This window comes from Mesocricetus auratus, unplaced genomic scaffold, assembly GCF_017639785.1.
Source record: "Mesocricetus auratus isolate SY011 unplaced genomic scaffold, BCM_Maur_2.0 Super-Scaffold_100018, whole genome shotgun sequence".
In the NCBI taxonomy this organism is placed as follows: Eukaryota; Metazoa; Chordata; class Mammalia; order Rodentia; family Cricetidae; genus Mesocricetus; species Mesocricetus auratus.
In genome coordinates this window covers 16,933,294-16,939,651 of record NW_024429199.1, presented here as the reverse complement: position 1 = coordinate 16,939,651, position 6,358 = coordinate 16,933,294, and the positions used below count along the sequence as shown (strand labels likewise).

The window sequence follows — 6,358 nt, the reverse complement described above, 5'->3', positions numbered from 1 at the left end:
AAAAATCATCTTTATTCATTTAGTGGTAATGTATGCAGTGTTCAATAGGGACTAAGCTGTAATAGGATTGAGATGTCATTTTCCCCTGAAGGACTACTATTTGCAGATACCAGGCTTTATCCTCACTATTTCTCTGAGAGTAGAAACTGTCACCAAAACCAATCATTATCAAAGGGTACTGGTAGCCAAATGGAAAAAAAATAATGATCACCACCTAAGCATCAACCATGTTAAGTAGCGGAGCACTGTGTGTGTGTGTGTGTGTGTGTGTGTGTGTGTGTGTGTGTGTGTGTGTTTACTGACTATTAGTAAATGTGACTGCATGGTAAGAGAATGAGCACAGAAAGACAAGCAATTGACAATGAGCTAGAGAAAAGCCAGGAGAAGAGATGTGTGAACCGCCATGGAATAATCCTTCTGTACACTGTGTAAATTGCACCGTGATTACTTGGGGGGGAGTGGGACCTGGGAAGAATAGAGGGGGTAAAGAGGAAGGGAGTTGGTCATGGGGGAACAGGAAGTTGAGAGGGTGGGGGTAGAATAGGGGGAAGAGGGAATCATAGGATCGAAGACAGATCAGGCACCAGAGTGACCTCGAGTGATCTAAAGGTATAACATCAATTGGCAAGCTAAGCAATAGTGGAGGGACCACCTCGAATGCCCATTCCTGATAATGAACTTGATGTCTATAACCATCCGGGAGCCTTCATCCTGTGACTGATGGAAGCAGAGGCAAACACACAACTAATCACTGAACTGAACCCAAGGAACCCAGTGACAGAGAGAGAGGAGTGATGAGCAAATTGGCAAAGAATGGGCTGGCAAAACCAGCAGAGACAGCTGATCTGAACAGGGGAGTGCTCTTGGACGCCAGACCGACAGTGGGGAGGCCAGCATGGGACTGATCTGGACCCCCCAAATGTGAGTGTCAGTGAGAAGGCCTGGGCAACCTATGGGGCCCTGAGCTGTGGATCAGTGTCTATCCCTGGTATACAAACTGTCTTCATGTGCCTATAGCACAAAGAGAAATGCTCTCTCAGCCTGGACTCTTAAGGGAGTGCCTTGACCCTACCAAGAGTAAAATGACAGACTCTAGATATCCCCTATGTGGAAGGATTTGGCAATAGGGTGGGAGGGAGGGGGGAAGGGGAGTGCGGGAAGAGGGGAGGGAGAGGGAACTGGGATTGACATGTAAAACAAGCTATTTAAAATTAAAATAAAAAATGATAAAAAAAGAAACTGATTGGCAAATAGCAGGACAGGATAAGGTTAGGTGGGAAAACCAGACTAAGGACACTGGAAATAAGAAGAACAGAGTCAGAAGAGTCACCATGGAGACATGGAGAGGAGACAGGAAGTGCAAGGTAAAAGACAGGTAATGCTATGTGACAGAATGCAGATTAATATCAATGGATTAATTTAAATTGTAAGAGCTAGTTAGTAATAAGCCTGAGGTATCAGTCGGGCATTTACAATTAATATTATTAAGTCTCCATGTCATCTATTTGAGAACTGGTGGTTGTTTGGGGACCAGTTACAGTTTATGAGGGGGTGGTGGTGGCTAAGGCAGGAGATGAGGCAGTTTGGGCTCAGACTCTAAAGAAAAGACTCAGGGAAAGAAATGCAATAGGGTAACTTCAAACAGTCACAGCTCTCGGAGTGCCTGGACACAGGAGCCCTGGAAAAGCTTATGTATAGAAAGATGAAAAGAGGAAAGGGGAGGGACAGGGTTAGGACAAGAACAGAGGAGGACAAAGTGGGTTTTCTTTGGTTTTAGTTGGCAGTGAGTATTGAACAAAAGGAAATAAGACTAGAGGGGCTACAGATTGTACACTCTGCCCTGTTTGCTGGTCCACCCTGAGTCTCAATGTCATTCCCTGGTCTCACAGATGCCTGTCACACTCAGAGAGCTCCGATGTGAGCCTTGGTCTCAGATGTTGCCCACAACTCTGGAAGGTCCTTTAGAAGACTGGTTGCCTCTACTTGCCTCTTCCTCAAGCAGCTCTTTGCAAAATTGGGTCACAGATCCTGGTCCAGTCTTCCGGGGTTAGCTTGTGGATGTTGGACCCATTCCTCCCTGTGCTATCCTCCTTGGGGTTCGGTATGTCACTCGAATCCCGGATCTGTTTCCCTAATGTCTTTGCTTCCAATCAGGGTTCCTATTGCTGAACGCATTATGGTTCTGATTACGAGTGTCTTCCCTTTAGATGAAGGTATTAATCTGGCCAGGTTTCGGTGTGTAGTCCCATGACACATGCAGTGAAGTTTCCCTAACACGCAGTTCACAGAGAGCCTGGAGCTGTCAAGCCACTGACTCAGCAGGGATCTTTTGGAAATGGTACCTGCAGCTGTTCGGTCAAGTGGGGCAGGTGGCATCTTCTCTTTCGTCAGTGCGGGCACTCCCCCATGTTTTCTGCTCTTTACAATGCCATCTACTGAAAGTGCAAGTCCAGATTTGTCTGAGCCTTCTTAAGCTGTGGCTTCTGCCATATGCTGTGGTGGGTTCCTGTCACTAAGAGTAGAGAGCTCCCCAAATGGTGCCAGGCCATTGACTGACTCTAGACTTTCTCTCCTTTGTGAAGTCCCTCATTTTATGTTGCTGTTAAAGCTGGAGATACTCCAGCATCTCCCACCTCTTCTGATACCTGTTTCCACACCCCCACTCCACCCCCTGTTTATTCTCTGGAGTTTCCAGCCAGTAGACCTTTCCTCCCCTGGTCAGCCATCTTCTGAAGATCTCTTCCTACCTACTGCTGCTTCTACTTTACCCTTAGAATTATTGTGTGAAAATCTGGAATAAATGAGAGATGGTTCTTAACACAGGTTAGAACTCTGCCCTTCTCATTTGACAGGTGGCTACGTGGACAAAGGTATTCCTTTTCTAAGCAACTTGTAATCTCACTCTTGGAAGTCTTGCAGTTTTCTGCTGGGTCTCATCTATCTAGGCCAGGCTTTGGTGGGAGGAGAGGGGAGAATGGGGCTCTTATCTGATCCGGAAGACTTTAATGGGCTTTTTTCCTCCCTTCAAAAGTTCTTCCTTTTGCCCACACCTCTCTGCTGAGCAGTGCATGTCTTATCCTTCTACCGTTCCTCCTTCTCCTTCGTCTTAGCCATACCCAGACTCCATCTAGGCATCTCTCTGCTGTGCTGTGAGTGGTTCTTTTTGCTTCCATTCCTATTGAAACCCTCCTTATACTGAGTGATAATTACTCTTCGATAGTTACACTGCCCCTGACATTAAGTATTCAGAAAAGACATTAAATTCATGATCATCTAAGTACTTGCATAATTTCTGTGCCACACGTCTTTCTCTTGCCTAGTGTGGCTATGTTCCCTGTGTTCGTATGTATTTGTATACAAATTTCCATTTTGGTCTCAGTCAGATGCTTGAAGCAGCAGCTGAGGTTTGGTTCTTCTGTTGCTCTTTTTATCTCCTTTTTGCTTCCCAAAATATGGCATCTGGTGTGACTCTCTGATGGTGTTATCAAGGTGCTCAATGGCATGAAATTAGTCGAATCCTCAACGCCAGAAGCAGTGAAGAAACACAAGAAGGCTCTTCTGTCTGAGTGGGGACAAGAACATCATCCCCGAGGAGGGCAAGGGGATCCTGGTAGGAGATGTGGGGCAGACTGTGAATGACCCCTACACCACTTTTGTTAAGATGCCTCCAGACCAACAACCGCCACTATACTCCCTATGATGTAACCTACCAGGCCAAGGAGAGCAAGAAGGAGGAACTGGTGTTCATTATCAGGACCCCTGAGTGTGCATCTCTTAAGAGCAAAATGATTTATGCCAGCCCCAAGTATGCCATCAAGAAGAAGTTGACAGGAATCCAGCATAAATCACAAGCAATCTGCTACGAGGAGGTCAAGGGCTGCTGCACCCCGGCAGAAAAACTAGGAGGCAGCGCTGTCATCTCCTGGAGGGCAAGCCTTTGTCAGCCGCCTCCAGGTCCATGCCTGGAACATCTAGCAGCCCCAGACCTGCTCTCATGTGTTGCAGTCTGCCCCTTTCCTGCCAGACCAGAGGGGCTAGAGGGGATCCTATCAGAGCACAGGTAATCCATCACTCCAGTTGCCAAATGCCTCCCTCAGTCCCGGGACTGTCTTCCTGCCTCCTTCCCTGGCAGATCTGGCCTCCCCAAACTGCTTCTGATCTGATTCCTCTTGGTTGATACAGACCAAGTCACTTCCCAGGCACCCAGTTTGCTGGGAGCATATATTTTTTTTAAATGACACACCGATGCCTCATCCCTACCCACACATCCCATGTAGTCAACGTCTAACAGCAAGAGTGACTCTGTGCTTGTCTGTTTAGTTCAGTGTGTAAATGAAGTGTGGCAATGACCTTCCTGTGACAGCTGGTTGCCCTCCCTTTCCACTCACGAAAGCAGAACCAGGAAGGGACCTTCCATTTTTAAACACAACAACAAACAAAAACAAGAAAAGACATTTCCATTTTAACTCTAGTGAGATGACCTGGTAAACTTTACTTTCTGTGCTAAAGTTTTTGAACCTCACCAAGTGTATATTTGGGCAAACGAATCTTTTGGTTGTTTTAACTAGTGGAACACAATTTAAAGAAAAACAAGATAACACTAAATTTTGGACTGCTTTCATGGAATTAGGTTATTTTTCTTTCTGAATTTTGGCTAGCACATATAACTTTCATGGTAGAGTCACTCAAACTCTACACAATTAAATAGAATAGTCTGAAGTGGTGAAAATTCCTGATTACATTCATTTCTAAATGAAAACAGTTGTGTCACTTTTAAGAACACATAGTGAAGTGACTCATTCAGAAAGTATTAACAATATTTGTTTGAAAGACTGACAGGATTAGCATAACAGTCAATAGGCCAAGTTTTATATCGACTGCCGCAAGACCTTACTTTGAATCCTAGTTTTCTTTCTAAAAACTTTATGTTCTTGGCCAGATCCTCCAGTTTCCACACAGCAACATCTTCTGGATCAGTCCAGATGATCCCAGGGAGGAAATATAAACAGAGACTCAAGAGATGGCTGTGAGCACCCATGTCTTGAGACACACAATTTTTTTTCTAACTCCAACTCTAGGGGATCCAACACCTTCCTCTGAACTCTGAAGGCACCTATATTCATCACACACACACACACACACACACACACACACACACACACAATAGTAAGTAAAGAGAAAATGTACACAGAGTAATTTATGTGTATGCATTGAGAATATAACTACAAAAGAAATGTGACTAATATTAATATTCTCATTTGTTTCTTTCAAAAGATATGTCCAAAGTAGTTTGTTAATTTTTACATATAATAATAACTATGTTTGCCATTTACTAAGCAAACTCCTCATAACTTTTTGTCTGAATTGTATCTTCTTTTTTTAAGTTTTTAATTTAAATTAGAAACATGAATGCTTCACATGTCAATCCCTGCTCCCTCTCCCACACCTCCCCCTTGTCCCTCCACCAGCCCCCCCAACCCCCCACCCAATCCCCACATCATTCCCCAGGGAGGGTAAGGCCCTCCTTGGGGGATCTCCAAAGTCTGTCATTTCATCCAGGGAAGGACCTAGGCCATTCCCCATGTGTCTAGGCTGAGAGAGAATCCCTCTATTTGGAATGGGTTCCCAAAGATCATTCATAAACCATGATAAACACTGATCTACTACCCAAGACCCCAGTGATTTCTGTGGCCTCCTCACTGAAACTACATTCATGGAGTCTGGATCAGTTCCCTGTTGGCCTCTTCTTAATAAGAGATTTAAATTAATGTAAACTAAATGTGACAAGGATGAGAACACTTTTTCTCAGCTTCCTCAACTGTTCCTAAAATCTTCTGTCTGGTTTGAGCAGAGAATTGCTGTGATATATTGTTTATGATCTACTAAAGCTTGCCTGGAGATCAGAATGCAAAGTTACAGCCATAGAGGCCAGGCAGTAGTAGCCACACCTTTAATTCCAGTCATCAGAAGGGAGAGGCAGATGGATCTCAGTGAGTTCAAGGCCATGCAGGGCTACATGAGAGTGATTCAGTCTAAAAGAGAAACAGAGCTCACACCTTTATTCCCAGCAATAGAGAGGTATGTAAGACAGGAGCAGGGTCTCATAGCTGACACTCAGTCTTGGGCATTTAGTCTGCAGCCATATTGAAGACAGGTTTGCCCCAGCCTTGGTAGAGGTAAGAACTCTCTGGTGACCTGCCTGCTTTGTTTCTCTGGTCTTCAGCTTGAACCCCAACATCCATCCCTGGGTTTTTGCTATTCGTGCTACAAATTGTGGTAGCAGGAAATCGTTTTATGCCCAGCCCTTACAGAACCTGAATGTGGGTCTTGGAGGAATGCAACTTAATGTGGCATCCAG

At 44.9% G+C, this 6,358-nt stretch overlaps 1 pseudogene; it reads left to right on the top strand.

Moving 5' to 3' along the window:
- Positions 1–3,452: 3,452 nt before the first annotated feature.
- On the top strand, positions 3,453–5,005 carry LOC101843275 (annotated as a pseudogene).
- The last annotated feature ends 1,353 nt before the right edge of the window (positions 5,006–6,358 follow it).